Here is a 23010-nt window from a genome sequence, read left to right as displayed (position 1 = left end):
CAGTTCTGGTTTCCTCGGTGTGTATGCCCAGCAGTGGGATTGCTGGGTCATATGGCTGTTCTAGTTCCAGTTTTTTAAGGAATCTCCACACTGCTCTCCATAGTGGCTGTACTAGTTTGCATTCCCACCAACAGTGTAAGAGGGTTCCCTTTTTTCCACACCCTCTCCAGCATTTATTGCTTGTAGATTTTGGGATAGCAGCCATCCTGACTGGCGTGAGATGGTACCTCATTGTGGTTTTGATTTGCATTTCTCTGATAATGAGTGATGGTGAGCATCTTTTCATGTGTTTGTTAGCCATCTGTATGTCTTCTTCAGAGCAAAGGAAATTAGAATGGAGCAGTGGGCTCCCAAGTGGGGGCGGGGGGAGTAGCCCGCATCCCGTGCAGGCAATACTGGGGGGCATTGCCCACAAAGAGCTTTATTACAAGAATAAAGCCAAGTAAACGCTGGTTCTGTTTTGATTACCATCCCCATACTCCAGTATTCTAAGATAATGTCAGTAATTAAATACTTTCACTCTGCAAACCAAATGTTGTTGGTTCACGTTTTAAACGTGTGTTGTCATATATGTCAGGTTTTAACATTTTATATATTATTCATAAGGGACAAAGATTCAGTGTACATATATACAAACGCACACACACATGTGTGTATATATATATACACAAATGCACACACATATGTGTGTATGTGTGTGTGTGTATATATGTATATATATATAAATTCATACGGCCACAGCTTTAGTAGTTACCTTTCAGAATTCATTGTCTTCTGTGAGGGAGTTCATGAAGAGAAGGCCCTGTTAAACAACTGTCACCAACACAGGCTGCCATGGTTACCACTGCTCCATTCCACGGAGCATCCTGAATGGTTTGCAAGGCCTTGAGATCACTTCCTGTACAGCCTGCAGTCCCCTAGGGAACGTACTAATACACACCTCACACTCAAACAGTCGATTCTAAACACACAGTGATACCGCAGACATTGTCAAGGTAAAGACACACAATGTGCTTTTATTTACGTCTAAATCAGTGAAAGGTCCTGCAAGGTACAAACTTTTCTTAGCTTGAAAAGAACAAAATCGTCTTATATTTGAACATAAAATATCTTTCTGAATTTGAAATATAGGTTTTAAATGAAATTCATCCTTAATTGTCAGTTATTTTGAGACTATGGAACCAAGAAAATAAACCTCCGCTAACTGGGGCTGCTTAAGCTGCATCTTTTGCAGATTTTTTTTTTAATTCCCTTACACTTTTACAGTCATAAATAGATATAATAGACAAGCTTTGGAGGAGACACACCCTCCCTTCCATGTGACCCATCAGAGTTGACTTAGAGAGATGAGGATGGCAGGTGAGTTTGGAGGCCTCCTTAGGGGAATTATAAATGCCTCATTTCTCCCACCAAAACATCTGAATTGCTCCCCATCCTCCGCTAGACGTGTCAGGATGGGGCTTTGTGATGTCAAGGCTCACCCAGGGCCACCATTGGCTGGGGAAGAGACTTGCTGACCTCATAAAGCATGAGGGTGTGTCTCCCTGACGAGGGGTATATATAGGGGTGCTCAGGGGCTCTGGAGCAGACCACTGGGAGGCCTCAAAATGACTAAGGGGACTGGGAAGCAACAAGGTTCCAGAGCAGTTACGAAACACCTGGCTCCTGTTACCCGGAACAAAAGGATGAAGACCTCCTCTCAACTGAGGTCCAAGAAAAATGTCAAGGTGAGCGGAACTCACCCAAACTCCTCTTGCCCATTGACCCCACCCCATAAGACCCCCTCCCCTGTCCTTGCGTGGCACATAACCCTTCTCTGCCCACACCCCTTCTCCTGAAGCTGTCGTTCCCATTCACCTTCACCCTCTTCCCCAAACCAATGCCATTCTCGACCCCTCTCTTGTTTTCTCCAGGTGGCCAGGGTACCTGTGAGAGTGAATAATCACCTTCAGGCAAAGCTGACCAAGAAAACTTCTCAGAAACCACCCACCACAAGGAAACTTAAAAAAATCAGAGGCCCAAAGCTCTGTAGCCGGTGCTCCAAGGTGAGTGAAGAGCTGAATCAGAACGGACCAGAGCGTGTGTAGACCCCTGTCATTCCAGCAGGAACGGTGGGCAGCCAGTGACCTCAGAACATGGCTAGGGACCTCAGAAATCTTCGGGGGTCTTGCCGCTGAGTACTGGTCAATAGTACAGACGTTGACTATTATACCAGCTGCATACATTCCTAATGAAAATAAAATCAACCTGATGTGAAATTATGTTCGCCTCTGAGTTCTGTGAGAGTTGGGGGCAGAGAGGGCAGGGCAGGCATAAATATGTGAAGAGGGAGGGAGGTGGGTCCTGTGGGGTTGGAGATGGGACCAGAAGGTCCATTTGGCCAGAAAGTAGTGGGGGGGCGGGGGGGGGGGGGAGAACTGGTTCCAGACTCAGCTTCAAAGATATAGTTCCCATGAGAGAAGAAGAGGACTTGGTGTGTCTCTGCATGTGTGCAGAGATGGAAATTTGGTGGGGAGCCGTGTCATGTGTGGGGTGGCAGTGCCATTTGCTAAAGAGGCATAGAAAGAAGGTGCCCCATAAAGAGAATGGAATATTGACATTTGCAGCAACAGGGAAGGTTTTCTATTAAGTAATATAACTCAGACAGAGACAGACAAATACTGTAAGATGTCACTTATAGAATCTAGAAATACCACAACATAGAGACTATAACAAAAATGGAGGCTCACAGATATAGAGAACATTCTACTGGTTACCAGCGGGGAGGGGAAGAGGGAGGGGCAATACAGAGGTGGGGGAGCGGGAGGCACAGCGTGTGAGGTGGAAGATGAGCTCAAGGATGGACTGTACATCATGGGGAATAGAGCCCGTATTCTGTAAGAACTATAAACGGAAAGCAAACGTTCACAATTGTATAATAAGAAAGAAAGGGAAAGAAAGAGGGGGGAGGAAGGAGGGAAGAAAGGACGGAAAATGATGGTGTTTTTGGAGGGCACAAAGCCCACATTGATTAGGCCCTTTTTAGCAAAGGAATTTAGGTTATTGTTTGAAATTTATTTATTTTAATTGGAGGCTAATTATTTTACAATGCTGTAGTGGTTTTTGCCATACTTGACATGAATCTGCCACGGGTGTACATGTGTTCCCCGTCCCGAACCCCCCTCCCACCTCCCTGCCCATCCCATCCCTCTGGGTCATCCCAGTGCACCAGCCCCGAGCACCCTGTCTCATGCATCGTACCTGGACTGGCTATCTGTTTCACATATGATAATACACATGTTTCAATGCTATTCTCTCAGATCATCCCACCCTCGCCTTCACCCACAGAGTCCAAAAGACTGTTCTGTACATCTGTGTCTCCTTTGCGGTCTTGCATGCAGGGTTATCATTACCATCTTTCTAAATTCCATATATATGCGTTAGTATATTGTATTGGTGTTTTTCTTTCTGACTTATTTCACTCTGTATAATAGGCTCCAGTTTCATCCACCTCGTTAGAACAAATTCCAGTGTATACTTTTCAATGGCTAAGTAATTATCCATTCGTCTACTGATGGACATCTACGTTGCTTCCATGTCCTGGCTATTGTAAACAGTGCTGTGATGATCATTCGGGTACACATGTCTCTTTCAGTTCTGGTTTCCTCGGTGTGTATGCCCAGCAGTGGGATTGCTGGGTCATATGGCTGTTCTAGTTCCAGTTTTTTAAGGAATCTCCACACTGCTCTCCATAGTGGCTGTACAAGTTTGCATTGCCACCAACAGTGTAAGAGGGTTCCCTTTTTTCCACACCCTCTCCAGCATTTATTGCTTGTAGATTTTGGGATAGCAGCCATCCTGACTGGCGTGAGATGGTACCTCATTGTGGTTTTGATTTGCATTTCTCTGATAATGAGTGATGGTGAGCATCTTTTCATGTGTTTGTTAGCCATCTGTATGTCTTCTTCAGAGCAAAGGAAATTAGAATGGAGCAGTGGGCTCCCAAGTGGGGGCGGGGGGAGTAGCCCGCATCCCGTGCAGGCAATACTGGGGGGCATTGCCCACAAAGAGCTTTATTACAAGAATAAAGCCAAGTAAACGCTGGTTCTGTTTTGATTACCATCCCCATACTCCAGTATTCTAAGATAATGTCAGTAATTAAATACTTTCACTCTGCAAACCAAATGTTGTTGGTTCACGTTTTAAACGTGTGTTGTCATATATGTCAGGTTTTAACATTTTATATATTATTCATAAGGGACAAAGATTCAGTGTACATATATACAAACGCACACACACATGTGTGTATATATATATACACAAATGCACACACATATGTGTGTATGTGTGTGTGTGTATATATGTATATATATATAAATTCATACGGCCACAGCTTTAGTAGTTACCTTTCAGAATTCATTGTCTTCTGTGAGGGAGTTCATGAAGAGAAGGCCCTGTTAAACAACTGTCACCAACACAGGCTGCCATGGTTACCACTGCTCCATTCCACGGAGCATCCTGAATGGTTTGCAAGGCCTTGAGATCACTTCCTGTACAGCCTGCAGTCCCCTAGGGAACGTACTAATACACACCTCACACTCAAACAGTCGATTCTAAACACACAGTGATACCGCAGACATTGTCAAGGTAAAGACACACAATGTGCTTTTGTTTACGTCTAAATCAGTGAAAGGTCCTGCAAGGTACAAACTTTTCTTAGCTTGAAAAGAACAAAATCGTCTTATATTTGAACATAAAATATCTTTCTGAATTTGAAATATAGGTTTTAAATGAAATTCATCCTTAATTGTCAGTTATTTTGAGACTATGGAACCAAGAAAATAAACCTCCGCTAACTGGGGCTGCTTAAGCTGCATCTTTTGCAGATTTTTTTTTTAATTCCCTTACACTTTTACAGTCATAAATAGATATAATAGACAAGCTTTGGAGGAGACACACCCTCCCTTCCATGTGACCCATCAGAGTTGACTTAGAGAGATGAGGATGGCAGGTGAGTTTGGAGGCCTCCTTAGAGGAATTATAAATGCCTCATTTCTCCCACCAAAACATCTGAATTGCTCCCCATCCTCCGCTAGACGTGTCAGGATGGGGCTTTGTGATGTCAAGGCTCACCCAGGGCCACCATTGGCTGGGGAAGAGACTTGCTGACCTCATAAAGCATGAGGGTGTGTCTCCCTGACGAGGGGTATATATAGGGGTGCTCAGGGGCTCTGGAGCAGACCACTGGGAGGCCTCAAAATGACTAAGGGGACTGGGAAGCAACAAGGTTCCAGAGCAGTTACGAAACACCTGGCTCCTGTTACCCGGAACAAAAGGATGAAGACCTCCTCTCAACTGAGGTCCAAGAAAAATGTCAAGGTGAGCGGAACTCACCCAAACTCCTCTTGCCCATTGACCCCACCCCATAAGACCCCCTCCCCTGTCCTTGCGTGGCACATAACCCTTCTCTGCCCACACCCCTTCTCCTGAAGCTGTCGTTCCCGTTCACCTTCACCCTCTTCCCCAAACCAATGCCATTCTCGACCCCTCTCTTGTTTTCTCCAGGTGGCCAGGGTACCTGTGAGAGTGAATAATCACCTTCAGGCAAAGCTGACCAAGAAAACTTCTCAGAAACCACCCACCACAAGGAAACTTAAAAAAATCAGAGGCCCAAAGCTCTGTAGCCGGTGCTCCAAGGTGAGTGAAGAGCTGAATCAGAACGGACCAGAGCGTGTGTAGACCCCTGTCATTCCAGCAGGAACGGTGGGCAGCCAGTGACCTCAGAACATGGCTAGGGACCTCAGAAATCTTCGGGGGTCTTGCCGCTGAGTACTGGTCAATAGTACAGACGTTGACTATTATACCAGCTGCATACATTCCTAATGAAAATAAAATCAACCTGATGTGAAATTATGTTCGCCTCTGAGTTCTGTGAGAGTTGGGGGCAGAGAGGGCAGGGCAGGCATAAATATGTGAAGAGGGAGGGAGGTGGGTCCTGTGGGGTTGGAGATGGGACCAGAAGGTCCATTTGGCCAGAAAGTAGTGGGGGGGCGGGGGGGGGGGTGGAGAACTGGTTCCAGACTCAGCTTCAAAGATATAGTTCCCATGAGAGAAGAAGAGGACTTGGTGTGTCTCTGCATGTGTGCAGAGATGGAAATTTGGTGGGGAGCCGTGTCATGTGTGGGGTGGCAGTGCCATTTGCTAAAGAGGCATAGAAAGAAGGTGCCCCATAAAGAGAATGGAATATTGACATTTGCAGCAACAGGGAAGGTTTTCTATTAAGTAATATAACTCAGACAGAGACAGACAAATACTGTAAGATGTCACTTATAGAATCTAGAAATACCACAACATAGAGACTATAACAAAAATGGAGGCTCACAGATATAGAGAACATTCTACTGGTTACCAGCGGGGAGGGGAAGAGGGAGGGGCAATACAGAGGTGGGGGAGCGGGAGGCACAGCGTGTGAGGTGGAAGATGAGCTCAAGGATGGACTGTACATCATGGGGAATAGAGCCCGTATTCTGTAAGAACTATAAACGGAAAGCAAACGTTCACAATTGTATAATAAGAAAGAAAGGGAAAGAAAGAGGGGGGAGGAAGGAGGGAAGAAAGGACGGAAAATGATGGTGTTTTTGGAGGGCACAAAGCCCACATTGATTAGGCCCTTTTTAGCAAAGGAATTTAGGTTATTGTTTGAAATTTATTTATTTTAATTGGAGGCTAATTATTTTACAATGCTGTAGTGGTTTTTGCCATACTTGACATGAATCTGCCACGGGTGTACATGTGTTCCCCGTCCCGAACCCCCCTCCCACCTCCCTGCCCATCCCATCCCTCTGGGTCATCCCAGTGCACCAGCCCCGAGCACCCTGTCTCATGCATCGTACCTGGACTGGCTATCTGTTTCACATATGATAATACACATGTTTCAATGCTATTCTCTCAGATCATCCCACCCTCGCCTTCACCCACAGAGTCCAAAAGACTGTTCTGTACATCTGTGTCTCCTTTGCGGTCTTGCATGCAGGGTTATCATTACCATCTTTCTAAATTCCATATATATGCGTTAGTATATTGTATTGGTGTTTTTCTTTCTGACTTATTTCACTCTGTATAATAGGCTCCAGTTTCATCCACCTCGTTAGAACAAATTCCAGTGTATACTTTTCAATGGCTAAGTAATTATCCATTCGTCTACTGATGGACATCTACGTTGCTTCCATGTCCTGGCTATTGTAAACAGTGCTGTGATGATCATTCGGGTACACATGTCTCTTTCAGTTCTGGTTTCCTCGGTGTGTATGCCCAGCAGTGGGATTGCTGGGTCATATGGCTGTTCTAGTTCCAGTTTTTTAAGGAATCTCCACACTGCTCTCCATAGTGGCTGTACTAGTTTGCATTCCCACCAACAGTGTAAGAGGGTTCCCTTTTTTCCACACCCTCTCCAGCATTTATTGCTTGTAGATTTTGGGATAGCAGCCATCCTGACTGGCGTGAGATGGTACCTCATTGTGGTTTTGATTTGCATTTCTCTGATAATGAGTGATGGTGAGCATCTTTTCATGTGTTTGTTAGCCATCTGTATGTCTTCTTCAGAGCAAAGGAAATTAGAATGGAGCAGTGGGCTCCCAAGTGGGGGCGGGGGGAGTAGCCCGCATCCCGTGCAGGCAATACTGGGGGGCATTGCCCACAAAGAGCTTTATTACAAGAATAAAGCCAAGTAAACGCTGGTTCTGTTTTGATTACCATCCCCATACTCCAGTATTCTAAGATAATGTCAGTAATTAAATACTTTCACTCTGCAAACCAAATGTTGTTGGTTCACGTTTTAAACGTGTGTTGTCATATATGTCAGGTTTTAACATTTTATATATTATTCATAAGGGACAAAGATTCAGTGTACATATATACAAACGCACACACACATGTGTGTATATATATATACACAAATGCACACACATATGTGTGTATGTGTGTGTGTGTATATATGTATATATATATAAATTCATACGGCCACAGCTTTAGTAGTTACCTTTCAGAATTCATTGTCTTCTGTGAGGGAGTTCATGAAGAGAAGGCCCTGTTAAACAACTGTCACCAACACAGGCTGCCATGGTTACCACTGCTCCATTCCACGGAGCATCCTGAATGGTTTGCAAGGCCTTGAGATCACTTCCTGTACAGCCTGCAGTCCCCTAGGGAACGTACTAATACACACCTCACACTCAAACAGTCGATTCTAAACACACAGTGATACCGCAGACATTGTCAAGGTAAAGACACACAATGTGCTTTTATTTACGTCTAAATCAGTGAAAGGTCCTGCAAGGTACAAACTTTTCTTAGCTTGAAAAGAACAAAATCGTCTTATATTTGAACATAAAATATCTTTCTGAATTTGAAATATAGGTTTTAAATGAAATTCATCCTTAATTGTCAGTTATTTTGAGACTATGGAACCAAGAAAATAAACCTCCGCTAACTGGGGCTGCTTAAGCTGCATCTTTTGCAGATTTTTTTTTTAATTCCCTTACACTTTTACAGTCATAAATAGATATAATAGACAAGCTTTGGAGGAGACACACCCTCCCTTCCATGTGACCCATCAGAGTTGACTTAGAGAGATGAGGATGGCAGGTGAGTTTGGAGGCCTCCTTAGGGGAATTATAAATGCCTCATTTCTCCCACCAAAACATCTGAATTGCTCCCCATCCTCCGCTAGACGTGTCAGGATGGGGCTTTGTGATGTCAAGGCTCACCCAGGGCCACCATTGGCTGGGGAAGAGACTTGCTGACCTCATAAAGCATGAGGGTGTGTCTCCCTGACGAGGGGTATATATAGGGGTGCTCAGGGGCTCTGGAGCAGACCACTGGGAGGCCTCAAAATGACTAAGGGGACTGGGAAGCAACAAGGTTCCAGAGCAGTTACGAAACACCTGGCTCCTGTTACCCGGAACAAAAGGATGAAGACCTCCTCTCAACTGAGGTCCAAGAAAAATGTCAAGGTGAGCGGAACTCACCCAAACTCCTCTTGCCCATTGACCCCACCCCATAAGACCCCCTCCCCTGTCCTTGCGTGGCACATAACCCTTCTCTGCCCACACCCCTTCTCCTGAAGCTGTCGTTCCCGTTCACCTTCACCCTCTTCCCCAAACCAATGCCATTCTCGACCCCTCTCTTGTTTTCTCCAGGTGGCCAGGGTACCTGTGAGAGTGAATAATCACCTTCAGGCAAAGCTGACCAAGAAAACTTCTCAGAAACCACCCACCACAAGGAAACTTAAAAAAATCAGAGGCCCAAAGCTCTGTAGCCGGTGCTCCAAGGTGAGTGAAGAGCTGAATCAGAACGGACCAGAGCGTGTGTAGACCCCTGTCATTCCAGCAGGAACGGTGGGTAGCCAGTGACCTCAGAACATGGCTAGGGACCTCAGAAATCTTCGGGGGTCTTGCCGCTGAGTACTGGTCAATAGTACAGACGTTGACTATTATACCAGCTGCATACATTCCTAATGAAAATAAAATCAACCTGATGTGAAATTATGTTCGCCTCTGAGTTCTGTGAGAGTTGGGGGCAGAGAGGGCAGGGCAGGCATAAATATGTGAAGAGGGAGGGAGGTGGGTCCTGTGGGGTTGGAGATGGGACCAGAAGGTCCATTTGGCCAGAAAGTAGTGGGGGGGCGGGGGGGGGGGTGGAGAACTGGTTCCAGACTCAGCTTCAAAGATATAGTTCCCATGAGAGAAGAAGAGGACTTGGTGTGTCTCTGCATGTGTGCAGAGATGGAAATTTGGTGGGGAGCCGTGTCATGTGTGGGGTGGCAGTGCCATTTGCTAAAGAGGCATAGAAAGAAGGTGCCCCATAAAGAGAATGGAATATTGACATTTGCAGCAACAGGGAAGGTTTTCTATTAAGTAATATAACTCAGACAGAGACAGACAAATACTGTAAGATGTCACTTATAGAATCTAGAAATACCACAACATAGAGACTATAACAAAAATGGAGGCTCACAGATATAGAGAACATTCTACTGGTTACCAGCGGGGAGGGGAAGAGGGAGGGGCAATACAGAGGTGGGGGAGCGGGAGGCACAGCGTGTGAGGTGGAAGATGAGCTCAAGGATGGACTGTACATCATGGGGAATAGAGCCCGTATTCTGTAAGAACTATAAACGGAAAGCAAACGTTCACAATTGTATAATAAGAAAGAAAGGGAAAGAAAGAGGGGGGAGGAAGGAGGGAAGAAAGGACGGAAAATGATGGTGTTTTTGGAGGGCACAAAGCCCACATTGATTAGGCCCTTTTTAGCAAAGGAATTTAGGTTATTGTTTGAAATTTATTTATTTTAATTGGAGGCTAATTATTTTACAATGCTGTAGTGGTTTTTGCCATACTTGACATGAATCTGCCACGGGTGTACATGTGTTCCCCGTCCCGAACCCCCCTCCCACCTCCCTGCCCATCCCATCCCTCTGGGTCATCCCAGTGCACCAGCCCCGAGCACCCTGTCTCATGCATCGTACCTGGACTGGCTATCTGTTTCACATATGATAATACACATGTTTCAATGCTATTCTCTCAGATCATCCCACCCTCGCCTTCACCCACAGAGTCCAAAAGACTGTTCTGTACATCTGTGTCTCCTTTGCGGTCTTGCATACAGGGTTATCATTACCATCTTTCTAAATTCCATATATATGCGTTAGTATATTGTATTGGTGTTTTTCTTTCTGACTTATTTCACTCTGTATAATAGGCTCCAGTTTCATCCACCTCGTTAGAACAAATTCCAGTGTATACTTTTCAATGGCTAAGTAATTATCCATTCGTCTACTGATGGACATCTACGTTGCTTCCATGTCCTGGCTATTGTAAACAGTGCTGTGATGATCATTCGGGTACACATGTCTCTTTCAGTTCTGGTTTCCTCGGTGTGTATGCCCAGCAGTGGGATTGCTGGGTCATATGGCTGTTCTAGTTCCAGTTTTTTAAGGAATCTCCACACTGCTCTCCATAGTGGCTGTACTAGTTTGCATTCCCACCAACAGTGTAAGAGGGTTCCCTTTTTTCCACACCCTCTCCAGCATTTATTGCTTGTAGATTTTGGGATAGCAGCCATCCTGACTGGCGTGAGATGGTACCTCATTGTGGTTTTGATTTGCATTTCTCTGATAATGAGTGATGGTGAGCATCTTTTCATGTGTTTGTTAGCCATCTGTATGTCTTCTTCAGAGCAAAGGAAATTAGAATGGAGCAGTGGGCTCCCAAGTGGGGGCGGGGGGAGTAGCCCGCATCCCGTGCAGGCAATACTGGGGGGCATTGCCCACAAAGAGCTTTATTACAAGAATAAAGCCAAGTAAACGCTGGTTCTGTTTTGATTACCATCCCCATACTCCAGTATTCTAAGATAATGTCAGTAATTAAATACTTTCACTCTGCAAACCAAATGTTGTTGGTTCACGTTTTAAACGTGTGTTGTCATATATGTCAGGTTTTAACATTTTATATATTATTCATAAGGGACAAAGATTCAGTGTACATATATACAAACGCACACACACATGTGTGTATATATATATACACAAATGCACACACATATGTGTGTATGTGTGTGTGTGTATATATGTATATATATATAAATTCATACGGCCACAGCTTTAGTAGTTACCTTTCAGAATTCATTGTCTTCTGTGAGGGAGTTCATGAAGAGAAGGCCCTGTTAAACAACTGTCACCAACACAGGCTGCCATGGTTACCACTGCTCCATTCCACGGAGCATCCTGAATGGTTTGCAAGGCCTTGAGATCACTTCCTGTACAGCCTGCAGTCCCCTAGGGAACGTACTAATACACACCTCACACTCAAACAGTCGATTCTAAACACACAGTGATACCGCAGACATTGTCAAGGTAAAGACACACAATGTGCTTTTGTTTACGTCTAAATCAGTGAAAGGTCCTGCAAGGTACAAACTTTTCTTAGCTTGAAAAGAACAAAATCGTCTTATATTTGAACATAAAATATCTTTCTGAATTTGAAATATAGGTTTTAAATGAAATTCATCCTTAATTGTCAGTTATTTTGAGACTATGGAACCAAGAAAATAAACCTCCGCTAACTGGGGCTGCTTAAGCTGCATCTTTTGCAGATTTTTTTTTTAATTCCCTTACTCTTTTACAGTCATAAATAGATATAATAGACAAGCTTTGGAGGAGACACACCCTCCCTTCCATGTGACCCATCAGAGTTGACTTAGAGAGATGAGGATGGCAGGTGAGTTTGGAGGCCTCCTTAGGGGAATTATAAATGCCTCATTTCTCCCACCAAAACATCTGAATTGCTCCCCATCCTCCGCTAGACATGTCAGGATGGGGCTTTGTGATGTCAAGGCTCACCCAGGGCCACCATTGGCTGGGGAAGAGACTTGCTGACCTCATAAAGCATGAGGGTGTGTCTCCCTGACGAGGGGTATATATAGGGGTGCTCAGGGGCTCTGGAGCAGACCACTGGGAGGCCTCAAAATGACTAAGGGGACTGGGAAGCAACAAGGTTCCAGAGCAGTTACGAAACACCTGGCTCCTGTTACCCGGAACAAAAGGATGAAGACCTCCTCTCAACTGAGGTCCAAGAAAAATGTCAAGGTGAGCGGAACTCACCCAAACTCCTCTTGCCCATTGACCCCACCCCATAAGACCCCCTCCCCTGTCCTTGCGTGGCACATAACCCTTCTCTGCCCACACCCCTTCTCCTGAAGCTGTCGTTCCCGTTCACCTTCACCCTCTTCCCCAAACCAATGCCATTCTCGACCCCTCTCTTGTTTTCTCCAGGTGGCCAGGGTACCTGTGAGAGTGAATAATCACCTTCAGGCAAAGCTGACCAAGAAAACTTCTCAGAAACCACCCACCACAAGGAAACTTAAAAAAATCAGAGGCCCAAAGCTCTGTAGCCGGTGCTCCAAGGTGAGTGAAGAGCTGAATCAGAACGGACCAGAGCGTGTGTAGACCCCTGTCATTCCAGCAGGAACGGTGGGCAGCCAGTGACCTCAGAACATGGCTAGGGACCTCAGAAATCTTCGGGGGTCTTGCCGCTGAGTACTGGTCAATAGTACAGACGTTGACTATTATACCAGCTGCATACATTCCTAATGAAAATAAAATCAACCTGATGTGAAATTATGTTCGCCTCTGAGTTCTGTGAGAGTTGGGGGCAGAGAGGGCAGGGCAGGCATAAATATGTGAAGAGGGAGGGAGGTGGGTCCTGTGGGGTTGGAGATGGGACCAGAAGGTCCATTTGGCCAGAAAGTAGTGGGGGGGCGGGGGGGGGGGGGAGAACTGGTTCCAGACTCAGCTTCAAAGATATAGTTCCCATGAGAGAAGAAGAGGACTTGGTGTGTCTCTGCATGTGTGCAGAGATGGAAATTTGGTGGGGAGCCGTGTCATGTGTGGGGTGGCAGTGCCATTTGCTAAAGAGGCATAGAAAGAAGGTGCCCCATAAAGAGAATGGAATATTGACATTTGCAGCAACAGGGAAGGTTTTCTATTAAGTAATATAACTCAGACAGAGACAGACAAATACTGTAAGATGTCACTTATAGAATCTAGAAATACCACAACATAGAGACTATAACAAAAATGGAGGCTCACAGATATAGAGAACATTCTACTGGTTACCAGCGGGGAGGGGAAGAGGGAGGGGCAATACAGAGGTGGGGGAGCGGGAGGCACAGCGTGTGAGGTGGAAGATGAGCTCAAGGATGGACTGTACATCATGGGGAATAGAGCCCGTATTCTGTAAGAACTATAAACGGAAAGCAAACGTTCACAATTGTATAATAAGAAAGAAAGGGAAAGAAAGAGGGGGGAGGAAGGAGGGAAGAAAGGACGGAAAATGATGGTGTTTTTGGAGGGCACAAAGCCCACATTGATTAGGCCCTTTTTAGCAAAGGAATTTAGGTTATTGTTTGAAATTTATTTATTTTAATTGGAGGCTAATTATTTTACAATGCTGTAGTGGTTTTTGCCATACTTGACATGAATCTGCCACGGGTGTACATGTGTTCCCCGTCCCGAACCCCCCTCCCACCTCCCTGCCCATCCCATCCCTCTGGGTCATCCCAGTGCACCAGCCCCGAGCACCCTGTCTCATGCATCGTACCTGGACTGGCTATCTGTTTCACATATGATAATACACATGTTTCAATGCTATTCTCTCAGATCATCCCACCCTCGCCTTCACCCACAGAGTCCAAAAGACTGTTCTGTACATCTGTGTCTCCTTTGCGGTCTTGCATGCAGGGTTATCATTACCATCTTTCTAAATTCCATATATATGCATTAGTATATTGTATTGGTGTTTTTCTTTCTGACTTATTTCACTCTGTATAATAGGCTCCAGTTTCATCCACCTCGTTAGAACAAATTCCAGTGTATACTTTTCAATGGCTAAGTAATTATCCATTCGTCTACTGATGGACATCTACGTTGCTTCCATGTCCTGGCTATTGTAAACAGTGCTGTGATGATCATTCGGGTACACATGTCTCTTTCAGTTCTGGTTTCCTCGGTGTGTATGCCCAGCAGTGGGATTGCTGGGTCATATGGCTGTTCTAGTTCCAGTTTTTTAAGGAATCTCCACACTGCTCTCCATAGTGGCTGTACTAGTTTGCATTCCCACCAACAGTGTAAGAGGGTTCCCTTTTTTCCACACCCTCTCCAGCATTTATTGCTTGTAGATTTTGGGATAGCAGCCATCCTGACTGGCGTGAGATGGTACCTCATTGTGGTTTTGATTTGCATTTCTCTGATAATGAGTGATGGTGAGCATCTTTTCATGTGTTTGTTAGCCATCTGTATGTCTTCTTCAGAGCAAAGGAAATTAGAATGGAGCAGTGGGCTCCCAAGTGGGGGCGGGGGGAGTAGCCCGCATCCCGTGCAGGCAATACTGGGGGGCATTGCCCACAAAGAGCTTTATTACAAGAATAAAGCCAAGTAAACGCTGGTTCTGTTTTGATTACCATCCCCATACTCCAGTATTCTAAGATAATGTCAGTAATTAAATACTTTCACTCTGCAAACCAAATGTTGTTGGTTCACGTTTTAAACGTGTGTTGTCATATATGTCAGGTTTTAACATTTTATATATTATTCATAAGGGACAAAGATTCAGTGTACATATATACAAACGCACACACACATGTGTGTATATATATATATACACAAATGCACACACATATGTGTGTATGTGTGTGTGTATATATGTATATATATATAAATTCATACGGCCACAGCTTTAGTAGTTACCTTTCAGAATTCATTGTCTTCTGTGAGGGAGTTCATGAAGAGAAGGCCCTGTTAAACAACTGTCACCAACACAGGCTGCCATGGTTACCACTGCTCCATTCCACGGAGCATCCTGAATGGTTTGCAAGGCCTTGAGATCACTTCCTGTACAGCCTGCAGTCCCCTAGGGAACGTACTAATACACACCTCACACTCAAACAGTCGATTCTAAACACACAGTGATACCGCAAACATTGTCAAGGTAAAGACACACAATGTGCTTTTGTTTACGTCTAAATCAGTGAAAGGTCCTGCAAGGTACAAACTTTTCTTAGCTTGAAAAGAACAAAATCGTCTTATATTTGAACATAAAATATCTTTCTGAATTTGAAATATAGGTTTTAAATGAAATTCATCCTTAATTGTCAGTTATTTTGAGACTATGGAACCAAGAAAATAAACCTCCGCTAACTGGGGCTGCTTAAGCTGCATCTTTTGCAGATTTTTTTTTTAATTCCCTTACACTTTTACAGTCATAAATAGATATAATAGACAAGCTTTGGAGGAGACACACCCTCCCTTCCATGTGACCCATCAGAGTTGACTTAGAGAGATGAGGATGGCAGGTGAGTTTGGAGGCCTCCTTAGGGGAATTATAAATGCCTCATTTCTCCCACCAAAACATCTGAATTGCTCCCCATCCTCCGCTAGACGTGTCAGGATGGGGCTTTGTGATGTCAAGGCTCACCCAGGGCCACCATTGGCTGGGGAAGAGACTTGCTGACCTCATAAAGCATGAGGGTGTGTCTCCCTGACGAGGGGTATATATAGGGGTGCTCAGGGGCTCTGGAGCAGACCACTGGGAGGCCTCAAAATGACTAAGGGGACTGGGAAGCAACAAGGTTCCAGAGCAGTTACGAAACACCTGGCTCCTGTTACCCGGAACAAAAGGATGAAGACCTCCTCTCAACTGAGGTCCAAGAAAAATGTCAAGGTGAGCGGAACTCACCCAAACTCCTCTTGCCCATTGACCCCACCCCATAAGACCCCCTCCCCTGTCCTTGCGTGGCACATAACCCTTCTCTGCCCACACCCCTTCTCCTGAAGCTGTCGTTCCCGTTCACCTTCACCCTCTTCCCCAAACCAATGCCATTCTCGACCCCTCTCTTGTTTTCTCCAGGTGGCCAGGGTACCTGTGAGAGTGAATAATCACCTTCAGGCAAAGCTGACCAAGAAAACTTCTCAGAAACCACCCACCACAAGGAAACTTAAAAAAATCAGAGGCCCAAAGCTCTGTAGCCGGTGCTCCAAGGTGAGTGAAGAGCTGAATCAGAACGGACCAGAGCGTGTGTAGACCCCTGTCATTCCAGCAGGAACGGTGGGCAGCCAGTGACCTCAGAACATGGCTAGGGACCTCAGAAATCTTCGGGGGTCTTGCCGCTGAGTACTGGTCAATAGTACAGACGTTGACTATTATACCAGCTGCATACATTCCTAATGAAAATAAAATCAACCTGATGTGAAATTATGTTCGCCTCTGAGTTCTGTGAGAGTTGGGGGCAGAGAGGGCAGGGCAGGCATAAATATGTGAAGAGGGAGGGAGGTGGGTCCTGTGGGGTTGGAGATGGGACCAGAAGGTCCATTTGGCCAGAAAGTAGTGGGGGGGCGGGGGGGGGGGGGAGAACTGGTTCCAGACTCAGCTTCAAAGATATAGTTCCCATGAGAGAAGAAGAGGACTTGGTGTGTCTCTGCATGTGTGCAGAGATGGAAATTTGGTGGGGAGCCGTGTCATGTGTGGGGTGGCAGTGCCATTTGCTAAAGAGGCATAGAAAGAAGGTGCCCCATAAAGAGAATGGAATATTGACATTTGCAGCAACAGGGAAGGTTTTCTATTAAGTAATATAACTCAGACAGAGACAGACAAATACTGTAAGATGTCACTTATAGAATCTAGAAATACCACAACATAGAGACTATAACAAAAATGGAGGCTCACAGATATAGAGAACATTCTACTGGTTACCAGCGGGGAGGGGAAGAGGGAGGGGCAATACAGAGGTGGGGGAGCGGGAGGCACAGCGTGTGAGGTGGAAGATGAGCTCAAGGATGGACTGTACATCATGGGGAATAGAGCCCGTATTCTGTAAGAACTATAAACGGAAAGCAAACGTTCACAATTGTATAATAAGAAAGAAAGGGAAAGAAAGAGGGGGGAGGAAGGAGGGAAGAAAGGACGGAAAATGATGGTGTTTTTGGAGGGCACAAAGCCCACATTGATTAGGCCCTTTTTAGCAAAGGAATTTAGGTTATTGTTTGAAATTTATTTATTTTAATTGGAGGCTAATTATTTTACAATGCTGTAGTGGTTTTTGCCATACTTGACATGAATCTGCCACGGGTGTACATGTGTTCCCCGTCCCGAACCCCCCTCCCACCTCCCTGCCCATCCCATCCCTCTGGGTCATCCCAGTGCACCAGCCCCGAGCACCCTGTCTCATGCATCGTACCTGGACTGGCTATCTGTTTCACATATGATAATACACATGTTTCAATGCTATTCTCTCAGATCATCCCACCCTCGCCTTCACCCACAGAGTCCAAAAGACTGTTCTGTACATCTGTGTCTCCTTTGCGGTCTTGCATACAGGGTTATCATTACCATCTTTCTAAATTCCATATATATGCGTTAGTATATTGTATTGGTGTTTTTCTTTCTGACTTATTTCACTCTGTATAATAGGCTCCAGTTTCATCCACCTCGTTAGAACAAATTCCAGTGTATACTTTTCAATGGCTAAGTAATTATCCATTCGTCTACTGATGGACATCTACGTTGCTTCCATGTCCTGGCTATTGTAAACAGTGCTGTGATGATCATTCGGGTACACATGTCTCTTTCAGTTCTGGTTTCCTCGGTGTGTATGCCCAGCAGTGGGATTGCTGGGTCATATGGCTGTTCTAGTTCCAGTTTTTTAAGGAATCTCCACACTGCTCTCCATAGTGGCTGTACTAGTTTGCATTCCCACCAACAGTGTAAGAGGGTTCCCTTTTTTCCACACCCTCTCCAGCATTTATTGCTTGTAGATTTTGGGATAGCAGCCATCCTGACTGGCGTGAGATGGTACCTCATTGTGGTTTTGATTTGCATTTCTCTGATAATGAGTGATGGTGAGCATCTTTTCATGTGTTTGTTAGCCATCTGTATGTCTTCTTCAGAGCAAAGGAAATTAGAATGGAGCAGTGGGCTCCCAAGTGGGGGCGGGGGGAGTAGCCCGCATCCCGTGCAGGCAATACTGGGGGGCATTGCCCACAAAGAGCTTTATTACAAGAATAAAGCCAAGTAAACGCTGGTTCTGTTTTGATTACCATCCCCATACTCCAGTATTCTAAGATAATGTCAGTAATTAAATACTTTCACTCTGCAAACCAAATGTTGTTGGTTCACGTTTTAAACGTGTGTTGTCATATATGTCAGGTTTTAACATTTTATATATTATTCATAAGGGACAAAGATTCAGTGTACATATATACAAACGCACACACACATGTGTGTATATATATATACACAAATGCACACACATATGTGTGTATGTGTGTGTGTGTATATATGTATATATATATAAATTCATACGGCCACAGCTTTAGTAGTTACCTTTCAGAATTCATTGTCTTCTGTGAGGGAGTTCATGAAGAGAAGGCCCTGTTAAACAACTGTCACCAACACAGGCTGCCATGGTTACCACTGCTCCATTCCACGGAGCATCCTGAATGGTTTGCAAGGCCTTGAGATCACTTCCTGTACAGCCTGCAGTCCCCTAGGGAACGTACTAATACACACCTCACACTCAAACAGTCGATTCTAAACACACAGTGATACCGCAGACATTGTCAAGGTAAAGACACACAATGTGCTTTTGTTTACATCTAAATCAGTGAAAGGTCCTGCAAGGTACAAACTTTTCTTAGCTTGAAAAGAACAAAATCGTCTTATATTTGAACATAAAATATCTTTCTGAATTTGAAATATAGGTTTTAAATGAAATTCATCCTTAATTGTCAGTTATTTTGAGACTATGGAACCAAGAAAATAAACCTCCGCTAACTGGGGCTGCTTAAGCTGCATCTTTTGCAGATTTTTTTTTTAATTCCCTTACACTTTTACAGTCATAAATAGATATAATAGACAAGCTTTGGAGGAGACACACCCTCCCTTCCATGTGACCCATCAGAGTTGACTTAGAGAGATGAGGATGGCAGGTGAGTTTGGAGGCCTCCTTAGGGGAATTATAAATGCCTCATTTCTCCCACCAAAACATCTGAATTGCTCCCCATCCTCCGCTAGACGTGTCAGGATGGGGCTTTGTGATGTCAAGGCTCACCCAGGGCCACCATTGGCTGGGGAAGAGACTTGCTGACCTCATAAAGCATGAGGGTGTGTCTCCCTGACGAGGGGTATATATAGGGGTGCTCAGGGGCTCTGGAGCAGACCACTGGGAGGCCTCAAAATGACTAAGGGGACTGGGAAGCAACAAGGTTCCAGAGCAGTTATGAAACACCTGGCTCCTGTTACCCGGAACAAAAGGATGAAGACCTCCTCTCAACTGAGGTCCAAGAAAAATGTCAAGGTGAGCGGAACTCACCCAAACTCCTCTTGCCCATTGACCCCACCCCATAAGACCCCCTCCCCTGTCCTTGCGTGGCACATAACCCTTCTCTGCCCACACCCCTTCTCCTGAAGCTGTCGTTCCCGTTCACCTTCACCATCTTCCCCAAACCAATGCCATTCTCGACCCCTCTCTTGTTTTCTCCAGGTGGCCAGGGTACCTGTGAGAGTGAATAATCACCTTCAGGCAAAGCTGACCAAGAAAACTTCTCAGAAACCACCCACCACAAGGAAACTTAAAAAAATCAGAGGCCCAAAGCTCTGTAGCCGGTGCTCCAAGGTGAGTGAAGAGCTGAATCAGAACGGACCAGAGCGTGTGTAGACCCCTGTCATTCCAGCAGGAACGGTGGGCAGCCAGTGACCTCAGAACATGGCTAGGGACCTCAGAAATCTTCGGGGGTCTTGCCGCTGAGTACTGGTCAATAGTACAGACGTTGACTATTATACCAGCTGCATACATTCCTAATGAAAATAAAATCAACCTGATGTGAAATTATGTTCGCCTCTGAGTTCTGTGAGAGTTGGGGGCAGAGAGGGCAGGGCAGGCATAAATATGTGAAGAGGGAGGGAGGTGGGTCCTGTGGGGTTGGAGATGGGACCAGAAGGTCCATTTGGCCAGAAAGTAGTGGGGGGGCGGGGGGGGGGGGGAGAACTGGTTCCAGACTCAGCTTCAAAGATATAGTTCCCATGAGAGAAGAAGAGGACTTGGTGTGTCTCTGCATGTGTGCAGAGATGGAAATTTGGTGGGGAGCCGTGTCATGTGTGGGGTGGCAGTGCCATTTGCTAAAGAGGCATAGAAAGAAGGTGCCCCATAAAGAGAATGGAATATTGACATTTGCAGCAACAGGGAAGGTTTTCTATTAAGTAATATAACTCAGACAGAGACAGACAAATACTGTAAGATGTCACTTATAGAATCTAGAAATACCACAACATAGAGACTATAACAAAAATGGAGGCTCACAGATATAGAGAACATTCTACTGGTTACCAGCGGGGAGGGGAAGAGGGAGGGGCAATACAGAGGTGGGGGAGCGGGAGGCACAGCGTGTGAGGTGGAAGATGAGCTCAAGGATGGACTGTACATCATGGGGAATAGAGCCCGTATTCTGTAAGAACTATAAACGGAAAGCAAACGTTCACAATTGTATAATAAGAAAGAAAGGGAAAGAAAGAGGGGGGAGGAAGGAGGGAAGAAAGGACGGAAAATGATGGTGTTTTTGGAGGGCACAAAGCCCACATTGATTAGGCCCTTTTTAGCAAAGGAATTTAGGTTATTGTTTGAAATTTATTTATTTTAATTGGAGGCTAATTATTTTACAATGCTGTAGTGGTTTTTGCCATACTTGACATGAATCTGCCACGGGTGTACATGTGTTCCCCGTCCCGAACCCCCCTGCCACCTCCCTGCCCATCCCATCCCTCTGGGTCATCCCAGTGCACCAGCCCCGAGCACCCTGTCTCATGCATCGTACCTGGACTGGCTATCTGTTTCACATATGATAATACACATGTTTCAATGCTATTCTCTCAGATCATCCCACCCTCGCCTTCACCCACAGAGTCCAAAAGACTGTTCTGTACATCTGTGTCTCCTTTGCGGTCTTGCATGCAGGGTTATCATTACCATCTTTCTAAATTCCATATATATGCGTTAGTATATTGTATTGGTGTTTTTCTTTCTGACTTATTTCACTCTGTATAATAGGCTCCAGTTTCATCCACCTCGTTAGAACAAATTCCAGTGTATACTTTTCAATGGCTAAGTAATTATCCATTCGTCTACTGATGGACATCTACGTTGCTTCCATGTCCTGGCTATTGTAAACAGTGCTGTGATGATCATTCGGGTACACATGTCTCTTTCAGTTCTGGTTTCCTCGGTGTGTATGCCCAGCAGTGGGATTGCTGGGTCATATGGCTGTTCTAGTTCCAGTTTTTTAAGGAATCTCCACACTGCTCTCCATAGTGGCTGTACTAGTTTGCATTCCCACCAACAGTGTAAGAGGGTTCCCTTTTTTCCACACCCTCTCCAGCATTTATTGCTTGTAGATTTTGGGATAGCAGCCATCCTGACTGGCGTGAGATGGTACCTCATTGTGGTTTTGATTTGCATTTCTCTGATAATGAGTGATGGTGAGCATCTTTTCATGTGTTTGTTAGCCATCTGTATGTCTTCTTCAGAGCAAAGGAAATTAGAATGGAGCAGTGGGCTCCCAAGTGGGGGCGGGGGGAGTAGCCCGCATCCCGTGCAGGCAATACTGGGGGGCATTGCCCACAAAGAGCTTTATTACAAGAATAAAGCCAAGTAAACGCTGGTTCTGTTTTGATTACCATCCCCATACTCCAGTATTCTAAGATAATGTCAGTAATTAAATACTTTCACTCTGCAAACCAAATGTTGTTGGTTCACGTTTTAAACGTGTGTTGTCATATATGTCAGGTTTTAACATTTTATATATTATTCATAAGGGACAAAGATTCAGTGTACATATATACAAACGCACACACACATGTGTGTATATATATATATACACAAATGCACACACATATGTGTGTATGTGTGTGTGTATATATGTATATATATATAAATTCATACGGCCACAGCTTTAGTAGTTACCTTTCAGAATTCATTGTCTTCTGTGAGGGAGTTCATGAAGAGAAGGCCCTGTTAAACAACTGTCACCAACACAGGCTGCCATGGTTACCACTGCTCCATTCCACGGAGCATCCTGAATGGTTTGCAAGGCCTTGAGATCACTTCCTGTACAGCCTGCAGTCCCCTAGGGAACGTACTAATACACACCTCACACTCAAACAGTCGATTCTAAACACACAGTGATACCGCAGACATTGTCAAGGTAAAGACACACAATGTGCTTTTGTTTACGTCTAAATCAGTGAAAGGTCCTGCAAGGTACAAACTTTTCTTAGCTTGAAAAGAACAAAATCGTCTTATATTTGAACATAAAATATCTTTCTGAATTTGAAATATAGGTTTTAAATGAAATTCATCCTTAATTGTCAGTTATTTTGAGACTATGGAACCAAGAAAATAAACCTCCGCTAAATGGGGCTGCTTAAGCTG

Source organism: Budorcas taxicolor, chromosome X (genome assembly GCF_023091745.1).
Source record: "Budorcas taxicolor isolate Tak-1 chromosome X, Takin1.1, whole genome shotgun sequence".
Lineage (NCBI taxonomy): Eukaryota > Metazoa > Chordata > Mammalia > Artiodactyla > Bovidae > Budorcas > Budorcas taxicolor.
Note: the sequence above shows the minus strand (reverse complement) of the source record.